Below are 24,222 nucleotides of genomic sequence, written 5' to 3'. Positions count from 1 at the left end.
ACCCTACCTGTAAACATGACAGATGGAGTGAGAGGAGCGGCAGCGGACCCCTCGCTTGTTTGGAGGGAAACCGCACGGATGTGACAGAAAACATAATTTTGACAAACTCAATTCTGATTATATTAGTGGGCAGCGAAGAGGTGAAGAAACATGGGCTGGTTTTATTCATCCCACCAGACTTCCTCCATTTTTTTTTTTTTTAAAAAACTTGTTTTTATGATAAATCAATCTATGTGGAAAAAGCTCAGGTGGTTCTGAATTTTATGTCAAAATGAATGAAAATCCAAAACAGACGTCAGCGACAGATGTCGAGGGCTTTACAACCCTCACTGAGAATTCATGAATGTATTTACTGACAATTTCATATGTAAATGGTGACATTTTATCATTTCATTTTGCGTGGTTTTATCATCAATGTTCTTATCATTCATGAGTCTAAAGCCCTTGACTTTTGGGGGGAGGATTGTTATCTGGAGGCTAAGAATAATTCTGGGTTTATGTCGCTTCAGAAAAAGACAATGCTTTCTTTTTCAGACACACTGTGTCTTTGTTTCATATCACTTTCAGAAATTAAAAATATGACCTCAAGTAGCATCTGGGTGTCCTGATTCAAAAACACAAAATGAATCCCGCTACACACATGCAATCTACATGATTAAAAGAGCCGCCACCTCCCGGAAACTGATCTCTCTGTGTGATGTCAGAGCTCATGTGCGTAGAGCAGATTAATATGGCTATTGCGTTGAAGGACCAGGCTATTCATGAGAAGTGTTTTAATCGCGCTGATATATCTAAATCAGACAGCTGCTGTCCGCACATAAATCTTCCCACTTCGATAGAACAATGCCAGTCTTTAATTGGCTGGGCAGTACTGGGAGAATATAATCACCTGAAGGTTGCATAATAAAAACCACGCATTGTTTGCGTTCCTGGGATGTGACCGAGTGAACCGTTTAGGGATTTACATCTGTGAGTTCAAGATATGATAAATATGGAGATAAGGGAAGAACATGTATGGGAACAGATGGAGAAAAGACATGAAAGCCAAAAGGAAAATAAAGAGAAAATTAGAGACAGTGAGACAGATGTAATGGCTTATCCAGAATGGAGTTTCGCCATTGTTATTCATAGAATTGCATGCTTGGATTAGGAGAGGTTTCTCACTCACATAACATTCTCATGGCCTGAAATTGCCACTTAATTCAATGACAGTGCAATGAGATCTGGCATGATTAGAAGAAAAAAGCAGTGTTGGCACAGCCTGGCAAGGAGCTGGATCTTAGAAAGACATCTTTGGTTATTTAACAAAGAGAGTAAGGAACATAATGTACCAAGAAATGTTTTTCCTGAATTGCAACATTACATTTGAATCTACCCTAATCAACCATCTGTGGTAAAAACACCACATTTTACTTTTTTTTTTGCGTATACGGTATCTATTCTTTATCTCTTTATTTACCTGTTTATTGTTTTTTATTGCATTTTGGCATTATTTGAAACAAAGTGAAGTCAGGTTAAAAACTGAAACTTAAGCAATAAACCTGGGCCAGATTCAAACCCATGTTACGGTTTTTCACCAAACCATCAAACCAAACCGTCTTTTAAGCAGTACATTGTTTGTACAACAAACAATGTACTGCTTAAAAGACCTATATAAAAAAAAATCTGTTATTTTATGCATACCCAGTATTTGGGATATTTTTCATTGCTTCACCTCAAACATTAACCAACCAAGGCAGCATTAGACTAGCAACTGCTGTGCTCCCAAAGTTAAATTATTGTTTTTGTCAATACAGCCAAATGGCTTTGAGATGATGGCCTCTGTGTCCTGTCAGCAATAGCTGTCTGACGTCAAGGTATAGAGGTGAAAATACTCTAAATATAGCTTATTCTTACACTGATATTAATCCTTTTTAGGTGGCTAAAAACTAACTTGAGGCAGCGTCTGCTCAGCTCAGTGTCATTTCATGGGCAAACAAAACATTGTGATTCAGCCTAAAAGGTACAAAGTGCTGCTAATGTGCTGTTCCAGAGACACCAAGATGCTGAGAGCACAGACATGAAAGAACCGGAAACATCGACCAATCAGAGCAGACTGGGCTCTTTTAGGAGGGAGGCACAAAGACAAAGACGCTAAAGAGGAGTGTTTCAGACAGAAGGTGCATACAGGTATATTAAGCCAGAAAAGATGAGGAAAAATGAAATGTTTTTGAACACTGAAACATGTACAAATGTTCTAGTAGAAACCCAAAACCAAGTCTAAACCTGAAAATGAGCATAATTTTGGACCTTTAATGCATATTTAATGATCACAAAATCCTACTAGCTGCTGATATATGATTGTTGATGCAAACATCCTGCAGCACCATGCACAGTCCGGAGAGACTGAGTATGTATTAATGTGCACATTACCAGATATGCACTGAAATTTAGTGTTATATTAGAATCTCTCACTTTATCTTATATTCATTGTAGTTAAGGAAGTTTGAGGTTATTATTCTTGCATTTCTGCATGTCCACCTCACCACACTAAACCTTCCTCTCAGAAATAAATCTCGGTATCTGTCAGACATGATTTTACTCCGTTTGATAGGACAGATCAGTGTGTGAGTAAATCCGGAGAGTTATAAGACTGAGTCTGTAATGCTCAAACACAACCAGATAATCTTCGCTGACCGCGAGTTCTGGCAAAGCATCTGATCCCCCCCTGTGGGTACCGATGGCCGGTGTCCTATCAGGGACAGTCCTTGTCCAGAGGCATTTTCCAAAGATAACAGACCCGCAGGAGAGCAGGGACATTAAGCAGATGAAAGGTCTGGGAGGAGCTGAATAAACACTGAACTCAATAATATTGAGTTTGCTGAGCAAACTGCATCTCACAGAAAGCTTATTACACATGCAGAACAACCTGAAGCTATACTGTACATAAATCAAATTAAACATCAGATACCTTGACAAAAGCACCATAGATGAGAGATTAATTTCTGATTACTGAGCAGTATATGTACATCTCAGACTGTCATTTTATCAACACTGCCTCTCTGTTGAAGAAATTGCCCAGTAATGTTCACACACATGTGTCTGCAAAACTGCTTTGATCTTTTCCACCAAGAGCATGAGATTAAATGAACAAAAGAGAAAAAAAAAAGTCCTGCATTAACACTCAGATGAGAAACATGTGACAGGTGGAAAAAAAAATAGAGTTTATTTCGTAGTGAAACCAATAAAGCACAGAAGAGGAATGCATGTCTGCTCCATGGAGTGCAAGACAAAAAATATACTAGAGCAGAATTTTAATCCAAAGTGGGACCAACTGCAGCAAAAATATTTATAAGCAAAAAACAGTAAATAAACCTTCAGCTTGAAAATGAACACAGAAAACCATTCATGCATAAATACATAAATGCATAAATTGTCTTGCAATGAATTAAATAGAAACTTCCTAAAGTAACCTTCATATGAATAAATGTTCAACTCAGCTCATTCACAGCTGATACATTTTACTCCTGCTCATAATGTAGAGTAACAACATTACACTGCTGCATCTGCTTCACATGTCTACTGTCGGGATTTCCCGTCCTGTTTCACTGTGGTAATTGAAACTGCGCAGGTGTGGGGCCTCGTGCACAGGGACTTCATTAGTAAAGAGAGAGATTTTACCTGACCCATTTTTAGAACACCCTGAGTGCTACAGAGAGCATTTTTGACATCCCAACTCCTATTTTGACATAAAGAGGAAGGGTGATTAATTTATTGCCATGGCATGTGAATCCATAGAGAGCATCTCTGGGTCTTCTCCAGATCTTGAGTCCAAGAGGGCAGAAGGTCCTCAAGGCCAAGGTCAGTGCGCCTGGTGATCAATCATAAATGTAACTCCTCTAAAAATCAAATCCATGCCATAGATTTTTGCCAACGGCATCCAAAACTGATGCAAATGTGATTAATTCATGAAACTTTTTTTGTTTCTTCATTTTACAAAAACATTTGAGAATAGAGTTGAGTAGAGTCCAGTCAAGCTGAGACAGACAGATGTAGATCTTTTAACGATCTCCCTGCTGATAGATTTATGCAGACGAGCGCATGGAATTGTCCAGTTTGGAAATCACTTTGCTTTGAGATGACTGTCCGCTCACTGGAAGGAAGCTGGCGAGCACGAGTGGAATATCAAGTGTTGCACAGATGGCAATCATTGTTACTGTTGCCGGATGCACAATGCACCATATGAAATTAATAACAGGGAATTGAAAATAAAGATTTCAGTAACTGGTTAGGAGTAATTGTTTACCTCCACAGATTAACAAACCAATTGACAATGACCTTCTGTTTATTTATGTGTATGTATATACAGTAATACAGGCTGAAATAGCGCTTCTGTTTACATCAAAAGGAGTTTTTTAACTGGGTATGAAACCATCTCAGTTTAATTCTGATACTTCTACATGAGCACACAACACAGTAAATGTTATAGCATGTTAGCCTACTTATTTTTATAAATTGTGCCCTCAGTGGTCCATGTGTTATAGAAAATGGTTGATACAGAAATTCTAGTATCGTGACAACACTTGTGTGATATTGCATTCATACAACAGTTCAATAATTGTCATTTATTAGTTACCAATAATATGGAACAACAGATTATGATGTTTTTGTTCATTCAATGATTTTTTTTGGTTCCGCCTACAAAAATAGTTCCACAGCTGCTGGAAGTGATAGCTGTTGCCTAGCAATACAAAACTTTTTCCTTCAAATTAGCGTGCAACTTTGTGTTAGCTATGTCTACATGTGCAGGGCCGCTTCTTAGTATCATGTCCAATTATCTGTGTGTTTCCAGTGGAGTAAGTTGTACGCCCCTCTTGAGTTGCCGAGGCCGAACCAGCTCATTCCTGTAGTCTCCGCCGCCTCACTCACGCTGACTGCCGCCTCCATCTGCCTCACCCAGCGGAGGTAACTCTGGCTCCCGTCGCCACTTAAGGTAGAGGACAGGTCAATCTTTGAGTCCCTGCTGGGCAAACGTCTGTTAAACATCCCCGTGCCGGTTTTAAAAGGGTCCTCATCTCGCAGTTGTGCATAGCCTTGAAGCACCACGTGGTGGTTAGCCAGCTAGCTATAGTGAGGCAGCTAAGCTAAAAACAACAGCACGGCTAACAGCTCCACATGTCCACAGAAAAGCTCTTACAACGGCTTTTCGAAGAACACCGCTGCCACCAGTGTCACCGAGCGCCCTGCGTTCGCCTAACTGGATAACTAATAAAACAATAAACGGGACGGAAGATGGTGCGACAGCTCCAACAGCTGCCCTTCACCCTAACCAAAACACATGCATGAGCCCTGAAAAGAGTGGAAGCTACCCCCATTTCTTTTTTCCTGCTATATGGCAACTCCAGAGGGACACAAAGTAGGGCTCTAGAGCAGTCAGTTACACTGCAATCTACAGTATCATTAGATAACTGCTGACCGTTAATGACAGCCTAATTAACCATTTAAAGCAGCTGTGATGTTGTTCTGTATATCAGTGGCTTAGAAATACACACACACACACACACACACACACACACGCGCACACACACACACACACACATATATATATATATATTCTCATTGCTCTATTTTCAGTTTATATTGTACCTTTTTGTAGGTTGCAAAAAACTAATCAATGGCGGCAGCATACTGTATAATTTTTTTTACGTACATGATGGGGGAGATGGGGGAACAAACTTTGTGATTTGGTCTATACATTACAGAGCCAAGTGAGTGACAAAAAACAAACAAACCAAAAACCAAAGGCTGAGATCTCACCAGATGATGGAAAGATCCAAAGTAAAAGTACATCATTTTATTTCTAAAATATGCTTAACACGTAACCACATTGTTGCTTTAACAAGAACTATATTGAATCAGATCATAAAGAACAGAACATTGTTCACTTGTTAATGATTTTGTCTTTGGTATGTGTCAACATAATCAAATTATCTCTGAAATGAAAATGTTTGTCTGCACCAATTAAGGCAAGTCTTTTCTGCAAAATTTCGCAACTTGTTGTTCAACAACAACTGAGACACTCATTATCGAGAGAATACACACTGAGACAGAATTGAAGCATCAAATAAGTAGATTTTATTTGTTGTCCTTAAGGATCTTTGGTTTATATGATGGAGTTTGACAGTTTATGACAGTACAGAGAACTTGGTGGGGAAAAAGAGCTGTGCATGTGACAGACAGAAACTTTTAGGTGTATGCAAGATTACATGGAGTATGTCTCATTGTAGAATTCCCATGGAAACTCCCCGTTTTATGAAGGGGAAAAGTTGCACAGAGATGTTGTGTGAAAATGATTCTTTTTCAGACATGAGCTGTCAGATGGTACCAAAGACTAACATTCAAATCCTCTGACTTGTTGTGGTAAGCAATGATTATAATGCTGCTTGCTCTCCGATAAAATTGTCCTGGAGTTGTGTCCGATCCTTAATGAGTCTGGAGTCGACAACTGGCACAGACGTAGCGGGTCATGAAAAGCTTATTTCACTCTGTGTCAACTAGGGAGGCAGATTTTGATTCATCCCAAATCTGCATACCCAATTTACATTTCAAAAGGCAGCAATCCTTTTAATTTCCATGAAATTGGGTGTCTATTAGAGGGTGACTTGGATACATGGAATACACGAATCAGTCCAATAGGATTCTGACTCAGAGGACATCACACGTGGGAAATAACCATGCAGATTATCAACGTGTCAACCTCCTTTAATTTTTTCTATCATTAATGTAACATAAAATCTCCATAATCAATCGCTTAGCAGACAAATAAATATTCAAATACCTTGATAGTGTCTTTTTGTGTTACATCATAGCCAGGGGTTCTTCAGTGGCTCTGACAGAAAACTTTCATGTTTTATGAGGTCAGGATTTGTAAAAAAATAATCATCTTTTTCTTATCAATCATTCTCCAATTTGCACATTTTCGTACAGCTAATGGTTTTTCAAATATCCTCAGTGGCTTGCTTACAGATTTGGTGGTAGCTGAAATGTTTAATACAGCAATATGATATTGCCTTTTACTTCAGTTGACCTGGGATTAGACTCAGAATTATGTAACTTCTTATTCTGCTCAGATGGATCATCCTCTGATGTTTCCTGGGCAAGCCAGAAGTATTTTGTGACCTAATTCTCCAAATAATACACAATCGAGTGCTTTCATGACAGATCTGGGAATGTAGGTCAACATACCATTTTATGGGTCAGTCCTGCAAAGTGCTGAAGTAAGTATACTTTGTTCTGACTACATATAACACATACAAAGTTTTCATAGTCCATCCATTCCCTGCACCGAGGACTGAGACTTATTCCTTTAATTATGAACAAAGAAAATTGATGATACTTGTCTGCATGAAAAGTGTCTGTCTGTGGTCCAGAGGCTGATGCGAATGCATTTGTTCCTGTATGCAAAGACATTCTCACAGACACCATTTCTCACATGAAATGACCTTTCTTCCCCTGAGACACCCTCACCACAAAACTGCTCAGAGAGGTCACAAATTTAGTTTGCCCCAGAGTCTCATATCTCATAAATAGTTCCCTCACCTCTGGCTCTGTTCCATTTGATTTTAAGAAATGCTATAGTATAGCCCGGAGACTGTCTGTGTGCCCTTCTCTTAATTCAAACAAATTATTTCTGCGTGACAGAAGTTTCAGTACGACATTTTGCCATGCCACAGAACTGAAATATTCCTTTTTAAAGTTCTGTTCCTGGATATTGTTCCTTTTAGGTTTCCTTATGTGCTGCTTCTGGTACAATCAATCAGCAGCCTTTAAGTAACAATTTTTACTTTTTGGGAAATACGCTTGTTTGCTTTCTTACTGAGAGTTAGATGAGAAAATTAATACCACTCAGATAAGTGTGGCCTGAATATCAAGCTGGAGCAAGCAGGTGATTAATGTAGCTTAGCATTAAGATGGGAAATGGAAGACTCTGCTAACATGGCTCTGCCCAAAGTAGGGTTGGGCAATACATCAAATTTACCCGACTGAATATAATTTGTGTGTTTGTACCGTAGACTGTGTTATGTGGTGTGGAGCAGGTGGACCCAAATGCAGGAGACTGCAGGCAACAGGAGCTCTAATATATCACTTTATATCAGGTTGGAGCAGGAAATCAGCAAACTGAAGCTCATACGATCACATCAAGGATCCAACAAAGGCTGAACTGAAAACCCTGACTATAATTCGACTAGTCTAACGAAAGGATAAAGTGCCTGTGGAAATAAAGGGACAGACAAGCTCAGGTGAGGGCAATAAGGTGATTAGGCAGAACTGGCAGCTGATTGGTTTAGAAAAACTCAGGACAGACTAATGAGGCTTATGCAGGGCAGGTGTGTATGGGCAAATGAGAAAGAGGCAGCACAGAAACAGAACGGTAAAAAACACAGTAAACAGAAACCCCAAAACACAATCCTCTTAATAATAAACTGACCGAAAGTGATAACAAAGAAAGGCTAACTAATATATGCAACTTAAAGTAGTCTATTACAGATACTCAAGTTTTCAACAAAGAAATCTCAAACCACTGCTGTTACACAGACTGGCAGCCCATAAACACTTCACAAACTGTCACAGCTGTTCGTGTTTTTAAAAGCCCTTAGATTGTAATTTCAATAGCTTGCTAATTTGTCAATAAACTGATATCAAATCACTTCTCATGCGTTTGTGACATCCTGTCACAACTTTCACAGCTGTTACTTTGTGGAAAGAGAGCCCTCAGAAAATCCCTTAACGTCATTTTTAGTGACCTAATACATTCAATATGGACATTTAAAGGCTGTGATTTCAATACATTGTGCATTTATGAATATATTGACATCAAACCAGTTTCCATGTGTCTTGGACATCCTGTTACAGCTACAACATCCTTATGTTCGTGGAAAACGGCCCTCAGAAAACCCCTTAACATCATTATCAGTGACCTATTGCCTTAAATATGCACCTTAAGGTTGTGATATCAATAGCTTGCTCATTTAAGAATATGTTGTCATAAAACCACCTCAAAAATCTGTCTTTGGATGTGGAATGAATGTGTGAGTGACTGATCACAACAACTGCACAAACAAACAAACAAACAAATTGTCTTTGTGTTCCTTAAAACATACAAACAAGCTAAAATGTTTATTATTTAATTGCACACTTATGGTCGATATTTCCTGGTTCGTAAGAAAAGGTCTGAGATAATAATTATTGGATAGGGAAACAATGTCATCATCTGTGCCAGACTGGGACCTTTTTTGGCCAGGGACACGACGTCAGCATCTGACCAATGTTTGCTGGGATAAGTGATCACAGTCTCGTAAAAACTACAGCATGAATGGAATAATTATATTTAATGTGCGCCTGCCATATTTTACAGGACTGTCGTGAATCTGGGTGTCTTCCCATCTCAGGTGGCTAGCTGGCCTGGTTGTCTCGTAGTAAATTTAACAGTTGCATCTGCAGAGACTGAAAAAAGACGCTCAACACTGACAGATGCTCATGCGAGCTGGATATTCTGGCTGGTGCCAAGAAACACAAACAAGCAAAAGAGCAGATGGCAAAGTGTGTGGCATTTCCTGCCCTGTCCATGCTGAAACCGAATATTGAACTGCAAGTCTGAGCTCAAAATTTCAGTTGAAAGTTCTACTACCTTTAACCTCCCCCAAAGTAAATGGTAACAAGTATAAAGTGCCAACAAAATAAAAAATGCCAAAATATGTAAACAAATAAGCCTATGAACAAACTTTTTAAAATTTGTATCAGTGAATTTGTATGTTAAATTAGTCAGGCTAGACACTACTCTGGCACATTACTGCTTCTCAGTTTAAGACTGAATTGCAGCCATAAACAAAAGTTCAGTTTACTTACTCGTCAAATAAATCAAACCATAGTCTGTATATGAAGATGGACAACATGAAAGCTCCACAAAATTGAGGCCAACACATCTCGATCGCCCGCTGTCGTGTGGCTGCAGTACAGGTCAAAAAGGCCACCTCGTCCATGTTAGCAATTGGGACATGGGCCAAACTAAAAAGTCAAAGTACATGCCAAATAATTTTTTCCCAAAGATGGTTTCTGTCATTAAAGTATTTCATCAGCCTGATATATGTTAAAGTGTTTGTTTTTCTGATAAGTTTGGTTTTAATGAGTCATTTAAAATTTAAATTTGACACCATTATTGACAGCTCTGTGAGTCAATCCGTGTGCTCCTGTTCAATGTCACTGCTTGTGATTGGTCGGATGGGTGTTTTGGCTGGAACTCCTCCATCACGGAGAGTGCTACTCTGGCTCCAGATGATGTCACCAGCACAAGATGGCAGCGGTCGTATCCGTGATAGTTTGGCTTCCCATTAAAGGGGTGAGTGGGGACGCATCGTCCATCTTTATACACAGTCTATGCTCCAAACTGACTGAACAGATATTAGATAAAATTAAAATGTGGTGATACCGCCTGAGACACGTCTCTGCAAGAAAGCAAATAAGGGTATTTCCAAAATGTCAAATCATTCCCCTAAGAATGTGGTTGGCAGTTTGGTCTCTACTCTTCACTGGTTCTCAGTGAGATTGGTAAAGTCAGAGGCTAAAGCTGAAAATAAGGAGCGAGGTCACAGCTTGTTGGCGAAAAGAAACCTGAAGAAGTCAAGGGCCAGATAAGAAGGGGACAGAAATCGCTGATGAAGAAAGAGATGACAGCAGATTAACAGGATTGAAAGATGAAATGGTCTTGCTTGAAGGGCGTGAGAGTACAGCAGATGGTGGAAAGAGATTGAACACAGCTACAGTAGAAGAGCTCTGCTAAAACAGAAAGAAGAGGTTAATCAAATGGTTACACAATGACGTCTTTGTAGGGAATCCAGTGTTTGAATCTAAACAATGTTTCATTTTCCAATTAAATCTCTTTGACAAAGACAGGGGATGTTGAAGCAGAAAGGCAGCTTTTGAAAAGCCAGATAAAAGAAACCCGAAGTATGCAATTACACAGCTAGTTAAAGAAAATTAATGGAAACTGTTAATTTGAAAAGGTCATACGTAACTCCAAAGCCATGACAAAACTTTCTCTCTCTCTCTTGCTCTTAGATGTACGCCTCCTCAGACATATTTTTTGAGAGAAACCATTAAAAGCATGCCCGAGGAGCGGACAGAGCAGGCACAGGTGTTTCTACCAACATCAGAGATTCATCGAAAAGTAAAAGGAGAGGGTTCAGAGATGTAGCAAAATTCAAAGCCCACATCAAGTAGTTGTTTTTACCGTCATCCTTTTCATATAGAGGCTTCTTTATATCAGTTTTCACAGCTTGGTTTCCTTGATACTATCTTATACAGCAGATGGGTGAAACTGTTAAGTCAGGGTGTCCTTTAAAGAGAGTTTTCACTCTTTTGTCTTTGATGAAATCTGCATCAAGAGGACGTGATTACGGACTATGATAAGAGGCAAAATTAAAATATGGGGACTGTCCTTGTCTGACCAAACAGCCACGCAAATCGTGGTACTGATAGCTGGAGGGATAATTGCAATGTGAAAGGCAATTTTAATGTTTTATGACTCAGTTCTGAGAAGACGATCATTTCCAGATGATCATTTAAAGGCAATAATTCAAAGATGAACATTTAAGAGACATTTAATTGAACATATCCTACAGCTGTCTTTGGTTCTTTTAGTTGTTGCCAAGGATATTTAAATGGAATAAGTCAGGAAAGTCTTAACTTTCAAATTCAAATATCAAAGCTCTCTGCCAACTCCATACATACTAGCACATTTTTTCCATATTGTTATACAAGAGGTAAATGCACTGTACTGTTTCATGCTAACAGGAAATGATGCAATACATCAGCTGATAGATGCAAAATTTCAACCTTGGGAAGCAACAGCCAACAACATCTTATCACATTTTGAATATATTGTATGTGTCACAGAATTGTCTTACCAAACAAAACTACATGTTGAGTTTTTCAGGTATAATTCCTTCTCTCATTTCAAGAGAAACATTTGCCACCTTTTATGTGGTTATCCAATAAGCACTGATGATAAATTTAGTCACCTGAAGTATTAAATTCTTCATTGCTAAAAAGCTAAGTATGCAGCTGCAAAGTCTGTTCTTCCTACATCCTGCTCCGTCATTTGACGTGATACTGACGCAGTTTAAGGCAGGAAGAACTGTAAACTGGGGGCATGCTCTAGGTGCCCCTAAAAAACAGGGCTTTGTTGTTGTCTTCACTTGTATTACAAATAGCTATGTTGCTTAATGCCAAAATTGCATTCCAAAATATGAGTGGGCAAAAGGACATTGTGGATGGGGATACATTTTACAGTGTTTTGGCTGACTCGGATATAAGGCGCGTCAGACTATACGGCGAAAGAAAGGCAATGGTGAAAGGCCAAGTCTGCATCTGCTGGGCAAGAAAAGAAGGACGTTTTTGTGGTTTAAGGAGGGATCATGTTAACTGGTGACTCAGCCAAATGGCTCTGGTTACTCGTACTGATGGTAGCTGTTGAAAACTCAGAACATGTAGATTTCCTCATAAAAGCCTTTAATTTGACTTTAATAATTTTACTATATAAACTTATTTATGTTTATCTATGCCTGCCATTTTAGGTAAGTTACTGTGAGCAACCAGCTGACAGCTAAAAGTCACCAATTAACACTGACTACAAATATATGCACACTAATATTCCCCAATACACCGACAATGACAATACTCCGTTTTCCAATTAAGATATGTGTAATATGCCAGTATAATTCAGGTTTTAGGAGCAACATTTGGAAATGTATACAGCATATTTGGAATAAAAGTCTCCACTGGGGTTTTTGTAGCTTGCGACACACAGCCTCTCTGTTTACAGTCAGCACTGTGCGCTGTGATGGATACATTGTACAAAAACCAAATTGCCAACAGTTTGCAAGCCTGGGGGTAGAGATCCATGCAGAAAAGCCCACTCTTCTGGTTGGAAGAAGAAACACACCTGCCTTTAAAGATTATGAAGGACTTCAACAGGATATCAACAGGTTTTTAAATATGCAAAACTATCACAGCGCTGACCTTTTAAAGGAGGATGAAGGAATGACAGAGGCAGGCTGTGCTGGTCCAACAAGCCCACTAACTCTTGGAAACTCGGAAAAAGTTTTTGTTGCAAAGAAACAAAATGACAAGCGGCTCCAGCTGTTCTACTTTTTCATATTTTGAAGTGATTAATTACATGTTAGGGCAGAAACTGGACTATTTTGTGCATGTAAAAGTACTCACTGTCTTGTTACACTAGAACACTGGCAAAGACCCAGAACCTAAACTGTTAAGAGGGGGACTGGGGGTGCCTTTGCTCCAATTGTGCTCTAGCGCTAATTTTCACAAACTAAAAGACTACTTAAAATCAGTACGAAGTACGACATAAGGACACAGGACACATAGTTTGTTCATGCGCTTACTGCACATAGACATGAGAAGATGTCTAACTAGCCAAGATGATAGAAATCCCCTGTGTGGATCTGTGGAACATTTAAATTTGATATATCATGCAAAGATGTAAATAATAAATATTGATGGACGAATTCCATTTACTTGCTCCGGTTTTAGGGTCCTGGTGTTGGGCATGCTGGCTCACTGTCACACTGTCACACTTGAGTAGAACTGAGCCATCGTTAATTAGATTAGTTACACCTGTGCTTTTCCAACTGCAATTCATTTGTGTCAGCAACTGTGTCCCATCCTATTCTTGCATAATGCACAAAGATAATGCTGCTCAGAGCCACAGAAAAAAAAGCAAACTAATTGGATGATGGTGACATGGCTAAAAAACAAAGCCTAATTTATGTTTTTTTGGGGAAAAAAATCTCTTTGTTAGGTTTAATTAGAAGTAGCACTATGAAGCCACACAGTTTGATTGATGTGAGAAAGTGCAGGTATTGTATTATTTCATGATTTCTTGTATGGTAACTGCAGGAAAACTATACTATAAACATTCATATACTGCATGGAACTAATATGTAGCATTAAGGTAAGACACAGCAAGTGTGTTAGGCAATTTTTCACAAAAATAAACATATGGAAAGGAACAAAAAATGTTACAATAACAGTAAACAATGTTGTTGCTGCACATATCCTTCTCCCCAGAGAGGATATTCAATGCAGTACCCAGAGCCAGTTTTTGGATCAGCACTGCATTTTGGGGCTGTTTACACGGCAACGGTTCTTGCATGAAACATTAAACTTTTGCTGTGGTCTGAAGTGATTGTAGTGCGATGCAACAGTGATTTGGTCTATATTGCCCACTTTTATTTGAAGCTGTGGAAAACCTTTTTGGATGACGTACCCACTGTTTTATTGTCATGATGACAGCCAGCTTCTAATTTTTCTGCAGATTTTTTTCAGATTACAGTTTGCCAGCGGTTAACCCTTGCTGCTGTGTCTGACTACGTCTGCTTATAACATTTCTTCACAGTGTGTTCCCACCATTCATCCACACCTGATCGCCATTCCCATCTTCACACCTGCTCCTCATTCCCCTTGATTAGCTCCCCGAGTGCCTGGCCGTGGCAGCCTTGTTTTGTATCCTGCCTGTGTGTCTGCAGTTTTGATGCTTGCCAAAGGCTGCAGACACCCCTCATAACTTCTGACTTTTTTTGTGCTGCACAATGGGGCCAACACAAAGCTCAGTTTCTGTAGGAAGGATTTTTGTGAATTTCAAGGCAAAGAAAGCAAAAAAAAAAAAATGTTGTTGACCTACAGGCATGATAGGTCTTCCTCATAAATTGTAATATAAATGAGCATTTTTTTGGCATATGTTTTTCACCATGCATAATGTCTCAGAGTTTCATATGAAAACAGGCAGAGGGGATCATGTGTGTGTTGGTTTTCATTTCTTGAAAAACACAACATTAGGTAATATTGTGCCAGATGGAAAAATGAAAAAGAGGAACGTGAGAAAGTTGCAAAATTGCCAACATCAGAAAAATGAGATCATCATCCTTTTGTGGAAATAAGCAGCGAGAATGACATTTCCCAAAGTGCTTACACCCCTAAAAATCTCAATTACAGCTTTATAGCTTATAGTTTTCTTTTTGGAGAGTGTAGTAGCGCTGATTTGTGTGCCACATTATCACACACTAAACCTTTAACTGCTTTTAGTCCATCATGTGTTGCAGCTACAGATGATTAAGTTTATATAGTAAAATATATGAAACTTCAACCCTGTTTGTGTCCTATCCATATAAAATTACCCGCCTTAAATCAGTCAGCCTTCCTCCCTGTGCTTTTCATACTGACACTGCCTTGTCTGAAATGTGCGCAGACTTAAGATGAAAGATCCTCAGGACAAATCTGTCAGTGCATAATGGAGGTATTTGGATAATAGTTTGTTTGTTTGTTTCACAATCAAACCCATCATGCTGAGAGGACATCTTAGTAATCTCTTCCAACTGAATGGCATCTCAGCAATTGTCTTTTTTTATATTATATCGGACTTCCTGACAGGAAGACGGCAGTTTGAGGGGTTGCTAGAACCCAGGAAGCCACGATGAGAGCATCTGCTGCTTCATTAAGAAATCCAGCCAGAGGACGTTCGTTCTCTGAAAATGAAGAAGCAGCAGACTTGAAGATACCCTGTAGAGCTTTAATTGTAAACAAAGAGTTTTTTTTTACAATCAGTGTTTCTCAACAAAACACACTGTGTGCATCCTTAAGGCCTCACAACATATTCAATGCATTTTCAAACCCCATAAAGCCGTTTTGTAAACATCTACATTGTTTACATCAGCTTGTGGTTTTCTTTTCTCTTTTATTGGCGGACTGTTATCTCTTTACAAGACATTAGCTCCATAAATATTTCACCATCTCTCAGGCTTGTAGTGTGCACGTGCATCCTTGCAATGCACAAACATGTAGACAATACAAGGACCTGCTCATAAATCACTGTTCCAGAGCACCGCTGTTGGTCAAAAATGTTTACATACTGGTTCTGTTTCACAAAATCACAAGAACTGTTGCATCGTGTATCACAGGCTGGTTCACTTTTTTTGTTTTTCCAAGGACAAACTCCAGCATTGTGTGCTCTCTTATATGCTGGTGATTGGCTGTCAGCTGACTGCATACAGGACCTGCCTTATGTGAGGGCAGAGGGGAGAGCAGGAAGGATCACTACTGACCCTGCATAAACTGTCCATCTGTTCCCAAAAACCCTTCCTTTAAGACGGTGCTGCTGATTCATCAAAAATAAAACCAAGAGGTGGTACCTCACCTCACCAGCTATTGTGAAAGTCCTTAAGATTTGGATTATCATGTAACTGCAGTTTTGAGATTCTTTGGGCACAGGATTCGTTGGGAGGATTTGCAAAGGACGCAAATGGAATGGTTCAGATATTTTTTTGTTTTGTTTTGGTTTGTTTTGAGCATCAAAAACTTCATGTCCTTCCTTCTGGTTGATGTTATGCAATGTACCTATGTTAATGTGCCAACTGACTAATTAGGGTCTTGAGTCTGACCTATTGGTCTTCAGTTGATGTGAGGCGATGCAAGTCTGGGCCTTATGAGTGGAAAACAAAAGCCACATTATCCAAAGCCTGAATCTGTGAGCCAAAATATAACTTGCAATGAAATTTACTTGTTTTTTTCCTGTAATTTTCTGTACACGTCTTCTTAAAACTATCATGATTGTGTTGATCAACTGCAGACCAGAAAACACTGACATGCCCATGGGATTATCACACGTATCGCCTTTCTATTGCCACTAGTGACTTTACAGCAAAGACTGAAGGATGTGTGGAGAAAACAGCTTTATTACTCCAGAGGCAACTGACCCAGAGAACTGTAAAATTGGTCACAGAAATGGTATTGATCTGGCTTTTCAAAGTGCTGTTGTGACTAGACTCGTAATGCTCCTTTTGTAAAAGTTCCCTTTCTGCTCTGCCTTTCCCCCACAATCTTCCAGCTACATGTGATATCATTATACAAAGTGTGAGGCAGAAGCTTTTGTTGGATCTAGATTGAATGGCAGAGATGTCATCAGTTGAGTGTAATTTGCAAGAGTAAAAGTCGTCCTCAAACTCTGAATATGATAAAAATGTATTGATTTTCAAAGTTTATTCATGGAAACCTTGAGAAAAACACCCTGCCGAGCAGTCAGTGATGGAGATTTCTCCGCCAAGATGAAAAGTGTCCATAATTGAGCCTGAGTCATGCAATTGTAAATATACAAGAGACTGTCCATTCACGATACAGGGTGACCTTGCCGGAAACGGGAACGGTCCTTACACAGATCTCCACCCTGGGCTGTGCTGTAATGGAATGGGAGATGAGGAGGATGAGCCAGTGCAACCAGCTTGTGCAGACAATGACTGATTGTCTGGGGAATGCTACCTAACATAATGCATTACCGCAACATAATTGACTTTAGTGCAAGACAAGATCCCCAAGGGCTAACAGTTTAGCCTCAAGGTCATAGTTTTGGGTGTAACTATGAGGAGGTTTGTATCAAGAAATACGAGTAAAACACACAAAGAGATCCATTATCCTTGACCTTGCTTATATAGTGGCCCTCCACATCTCGCAACAACAGATCCCATTAAATGGAATCCCAGCCTCCAATGACGATTCAAGAGATTCTGCTTGGATGGTCATATTTTATTCCTGGGAGTTCAATTAATCTTCACAAGACCAGATTTTTTTCTAGAGCAACAGCGTGAATGCAGAATATATACAAATATACATCTTCCTGCCACACGATGATTCTTTCTGCTGGTTTTAGTCATTTAACGGGGCTCGCTGGCTTCAGTCTCTGGCCAAATGACAGCATATTTAGTGTCATCACCCATCAAGCATCTGTCAGTCTGCTGCGCCTCTTACCATGATTGATGGTCACCCCCTGGGGTATAGTGAACAGCGAGCCATCCGACCACCGTGTCACTATCCGTGGTTAATGACCCGCTCGAGGGCTTCCATGACTGAACAGAAAGCAAAAGTTGTCTGCGCTGACTCTCACGACCAATGCTTTTTGAACACACACACATAACACATGCAAATAAATGGGTAACCAAGTTAATCTGATGCATGATGGTATTTATCTACATGTATAGATTCTTTCTATAATCCATCATTATTCACACTTTATAGCTTGAGTAAAACTTTTTCTAGCTGCAATGTGTATCCTGGCATTTTATCTTGGGATTACGCTGTTACACAATTAATCTAGCATGGGGATTCATGTATTTATTTATTTATTTATTTATTTATTTATTTATGTTAAGTCAAAGCTGTGGAGCTTTGTATATGTATTTAGAGTGTGTGATAAATGTGCACTTAATGCTCATTCTTGGTGAAGGTCATTAGCTGCCGTTAATGCCTCACTGCAAGATGCAGGTTATGAAGATGGACTCCAAATGCAGCCACTCAAAGTCCAATAATTTAGTCTCGGTGGTAAAATATTTATTGATGGAATAATGTGTGCATTCATTTGCTGTGTGGTACAAAGAGCAGCCACCCACATAAAGCGAGAGTGAGTTTTCACACAAAAGTAATGTTTCAGTCTGATTGTTACACTTTCCAAAAGTGGAAAGGAAGCCGAAAGTTTTACCGGGGGAATCTGTCTTCTGTCATCTGTAAAATGAGCTAAAATCTTTAATCCCTGTTGGGTAAGCCCTGTGTCTGTTTTAGGGATACAGAGGGGGAACTCTAATTGGATATTTGAATTAAAAATAAAAGGAAACTATTTTACTGCGGGCAGGACACTCACATTTCCATCACATAAAATGTGAAATAAATAGTTCAACGTGGGGACAATATCCAAGAAGAGGGAAATGAGGTGAACTACTTAATAACTAGTTTTATTTTATACTGAATAGCTGTTAGTATGTACATGAGTGGTGCAAGGTTGAAACACAAATATGATAAAAGAGAAACAGAGAGCTTTTCTTTTTCCCAGGTATTCTCTCTGTATGTTTCCCAAGAGAGCCATCTTCCACCAGGGCCCTGCTATTGAACATGAAGATACCCTTAAAGCTGTTTTCCACCTGTCAGGATGTTTTTGTGTCTGCTTGGGTGGCAGCGGCCATGTTCTCCTGATTGTGGGATTAAATGGACGGAGTAAGGATAGAAGGGCCAGAGATAGCATCGACACTCTGTCCTCTAGACAACATGATGGCAGCTGCAGCAGTTGATGGGTGGTTTGTTTAATCACGTCTGGTGACCTATTTATTTCTACTTGCCACAAAACAGACTGAATGTAACATTGATTGGACAAAACATAAATAATGCACACAACAATGTCAGATTACAGTTCACCAGCTTTGACAGACATCTTGTATATTGAAATGTATAGCCATCAAACTGAATCATCCCTTTAAATATTTACAGAATTTTAGCATACATAATCAATTGTAATAAGTATTTAAATCCTTTTTGGTCAGTGTTATGTACAGCATATGCTTGTTTAAGCATTTAGACAAGCCATCACTTGTGAACAGGCCTAAAATAAATATTTCATGCATCAGAATGGCTCTCATATGAACCAAACACAGCATATGGTAAAATGTTTGCTTCATTAAAATTTCATGTACTTAAAGGTACACTATGTAAAAATTTTTGGTCACTGTTTGTGAACAAAACATTCAAACTTTGCCCCTCATCCTTGCTTTGCTTGTGTATAAACTGCAAGCTATGATTGTAGGAATGTTACATTTGTTGTAATGGAAAGGCCGATACTTTATCAAACAAACTAAGCTAACTGCCAGAGCCTACCTGTCCAGCAGAAAACAGGCTAACTCTGCGTTGCTCTTTGTCTTTATTTTCTCCTGGTCATAGTAGAAGTTTGCCAAGAGGGCTTTCTGCCAGACTGCCCATAAAGACAGAAATCTATTCATTTTAACCCACAACACATTTTTCCCTCTAACCGCAACAAAGAAATAACCTTCTGGCAGATAGCCCTCTGAGCGAACTTCTCACAGCAGCTCAATACCAAGCCCCAAGCAACAGCGGCAGACTTTGAAGCAAATTCAACATAGTGGCCAGACCATGGATTTGACCTATCGCTAAGCCCCGCCCTTGAATGCCACGACCCAATCACATTTCATGCAGATACACAATGCACTCGGACATCCTACTCATTGACCTCCACAGAAATGCAGAAATATTGATTTTCCTGTGGTTTTATTTAAATTTATGCAGTTCTAACTTTAAAAAAATGGTCAAATTATACAAGGTGATTACAAGGTCAATTACAACATGAGGGATCCTCATGTGATTTCATGGGGCCCAATAAAACTTTTTCTCATAAACTTACGTTCTGAAAGAGATGTCTGTAATTTGCGAAATGACTCGTTTCAATATCAAGAGTTGATCCATTTGGTCCAATAAAAGTCTAGAATGGCTGCATGATTAAAACCTTTAAATCCTCATTCTAGTTAGCAGGTGGCTAAACTGGAAGATAGCCTTCAGCCGGCAAAAGTCTTTAGTGCACTGGCTCTATAACAATGTGGGAGCAGAGTGAAAGATCCAGGTAATTTTCCACAAGGAAGTTAAACCTTTTTTGCTTCATGCTCCACTGAGCAACTTCTACAGCAATGAACAGAGCCTCACCTCTAAGGCTCTGTGCACTTCGCTTTTTATCTATGCGTCAAATGTGGACTTTACCGCTCTCTATACTACATCACAGGACTTCCTCCCATGATTCTGTCATGATGGCTATGGCCACAAGCGGTCACCACCTTAGGATAATCATTGTATACGTTTCAATAAGCTGCTTGTACAAATAACACGTTTCGGGGAGGACAGTCTCAGAAACTATCCTGAGCCTGACTGAAGGAAGAAGAACAGAGCCCTGTCATATCAAGAAGTCACACTATCTCAGCTCTGCAAAAGGTCTGTGCTGCACTGAGATTTTATGCTACTGGAAGTTTTCTGTACAGTTACACTCTTCTCTGAATTATTCCAGTGAAACGTCTTGTACTTTTTCTAGAGGGCATACATTTTCTGCTAAGTCAGCAGTGTTTATGGTTTGGAAAATGTCTTAATTTACCAGAATTCAAAGGAAATTAGTCTGACTTAAGATATTCAAGCAAGCTTTGTGTAAAACATTCAAGAGGCAACACAAACAAGCCCATATTGCTTTTAAGGCACAATTGATATTCATATACGGTTGCATGCCTGCATTATTTCATCCACTCCCTATCAGTGCTGACAAGATGCCTAACTAGCTACTTATAATGAGATTCATGTTTATCTTAAGGAAACACAGGTCATATTTAAAATAAACAAACTGGAACAGCATTTTCTCTGCATGGCAAATCTAATCTATAAAACTAACAGTGCAGAAAGAAGATCCAAAAATCTCATCAATGGCACCTACATCAAAACAACTTACCGTCAAAGATTCATTTGGGATTATTGATTGCTTTTGTAATTGACTAAAGAACCTTTAGTTTCAGAAAACTATGAGGTCGAACCGCAGACAGCATTTATGTGACCAGAATCGAAACACCTCCCCAAGTATTTGAAACCTGTTGTATCTCTTGCTTCTGCTGGGTTTGTTAGCAGCTTGGTATGAAAGTGCTTTGGGTTATTACTGCGATACATTTGCATCTGAACTCCCCGTCAGTGGAGAATTAAGATGAGTCCATTTTATTTACCCCAGCACAACAGAGAAAATACTTAGAGGAGAAACCTGAGGGAGAGTAACAGATTCAGATCTGATAGAGGGTGGAGAGATAAAACAATAATGATAATCAAAGAAAAATGAGAATTTTTGTTCTTGAATCCTGCAAAGTGTATATATGTATATGTATAGAGTGAACATTTGTGCTAAATTTGAAGAAATGCCCTTAAGATGTTCTTGAGATATTGAATTCACAAGAATGACAGGAACGCAAGGTCACAGCAACCTTGACCTTTGACCTGAAAATTTCCTTAGTTTATTGTTGAGTCTGAGTGTGTTAGTATATGCAGCACTTTGTCCTTTTCTCCTTGTTTCTCCAGTGTTTCCCCTCCCTTCTTGTTATATGATTGTCTCCAGTTTGTTTCCCCTGTCTGCGTGTGTCTCAGGTTGGGCATGGCTGACCTACATTCTGCTCTCCAGCTGCACTCCTCACACACCTGCAGCTCCTCACACACCTGCAGCTCCTCACACACCTGCTGATCATCTACTCTGATTGCAAGCTACCTGATTTAAGCCTGGCTTTCCTCTTCACTCTCTGCCAGTTTGTTGTAAACTCTTCAAGGGTCTTTCAAACTCACTAGCCCTGTCAAGAGACCCTGTTGCTGCCTTGTATTACTGTCACAAACTAAGCATTAAACAGTTTTTTTACTTTTCAGCTGGTTCAACACAACTTGCAAATGCATTTGCACTGTGATGCACTTGCATTGCATAATGGTAAGCACAAGTAGCAAAAGTCAAACACAATTAAAGCACAGGTGTCACAGCTTAAACACAATGACTCAACGTTGATCACACTTGTGGCTAATGAAGTGAGGGGACCCAAAAAAAAAGCCAGTTCAGAGAGTGGTTCAACATTAACCAGGAAGTCATCAGTGTTTGCCTTCCACCGTACTCCCCTTTCCTGAACCCCATGAAGGAGTTCTTCTCTTCATGGTGGTGGAAGGTTTATGACCACCAACCCTACACCAGGAAAAATCTCCTGGAACTAGCCTGTGATAACATAGGTGTGAAGGGATGCCAAGCCTGGATCCGGCACGCCAGGGTTTTTTTCCCCCGTCGCCTGGCCAGGGAGAATGTAGCCTGTTATGTGGATGAAGTCCTGTGGCCTGAGCCAGCACATAGACATGATATTGTGGCTGAAGGATTGTAGATACTGTAAGCACTTGAGTTTGACTTTGTAGTTTACACTGTAATGCATTTCTCAATTACATTTTTGTACTTTATTTTTACTGTATAGGATATTTTTTGCATAGGATATTTTTTGTTTTGCAAAATGCATCTAGCCCACTGTGAACAATAAACATTATTTTGACATTATTTCATGTCCTGAGCATTGTGTTTTCCATTTTTTGAATGTTGTGTGTAATGACTGCTCATTAGTGTTTTTAATTTTGATTGACTTGGTGTATGATTTGACAACATAGTTTGGTTTTGAGCCCAGGTGGAACTGTTTTGCGGCAATTGTTCAGTTTTGCAGGAAGAGTTAGAGGTTCTGTAAATATAGTCTGAAAACTGGGTTTTATTTGTACAGTTTAGAGAAAAGGGTGGAAGGTTTCAAAAAATGTGTCTCAGCAATTGTGAAAAACTGTAAACTACCACCTGTCTCTTGTGTCTGCATTGTGGGTCCTAAAAACAGCTGTTAGATTATAACAAAGTGGACATTTGTGCCAAATTTGAAGTAATGCCCTTGAGATATTCACAAAAATGAGAGGAACACATGGTTACAGTGACCTTGATCTTTGTTGATCTCAGTTCATCATGGAGTCCAAGTGGATGTTTGCGCCAAATTTGAAAAAATTCCCTTGAGCTGTCCTTGAGATATCACATTCAAAAGGGAAGTGTACATAGCTTCTAGCAGAGGAATATTCAGAGTATAGCGTGTGGAGAAGACCTGGATGCACACATAAAAAGAGAACATGTACTGACAGCAAAGGATGTGTGTTTTTTCTTGTTTCACCAGAATAAAGCAGGCTCTTAAGATGTCAATATTGTTGATACATAACTTAGTCTCCAACGCTGGGGTTCTTTTTCAGGGTATGGACATGATGTTCTCTATTTAATTCTTCTTGAGGCCACCCTCTAACACAAGGGCCCCTTCAACTGTCCTTCAAAACATGTTCATTAAGATATTTATTATTTTTATGGATTCAGATGAGAAATGACCCAACACATGAATTCCAGCAATTTCTGTTATATTGTTGGACTCATTATCGTTTTTCACCATCGTGATCTGTGAGCTGCAGGTGTAATTGGCAATTAGACATTGGCATACAACATGGGCTTGCAGTGATTCATGAATATTTGATAATAAAATGCATTATGGCAATTCACATTCACCATGAGCACCTGCTCTGGCTCAGTCAACTTCCCTGACACTAATTTGTCCTTGGTTCGGTCAGACTGTACCACATTCCAGTTTATACGTGAACCAAGGGTTTAATGCTCCGTCTGGTTTGAGGAGGGTTATGATGTCATCGTGCTGTAAAACATGTTCAATTAAAATGTGATGAGAAAATGCAGTTCTTTAATGTATTAGTCATTGCACTTAATACTTACTTCACCCAGTCTGC

This window comes from Plectropomus leopardus, chromosome 20 (genome assembly GCF_008729295.1).
Source record: "Plectropomus leopardus isolate mb chromosome 20, YSFRI_Pleo_2.0, whole genome shotgun sequence".
NCBI classification, from domain to species: domain Eukaryota; kingdom Metazoa; phylum Chordata; class Actinopteri; order Perciformes; family Serranidae; genus Plectropomus; species Plectropomus leopardus.
Note: the sequence above shows the minus strand (reverse complement) of the source record.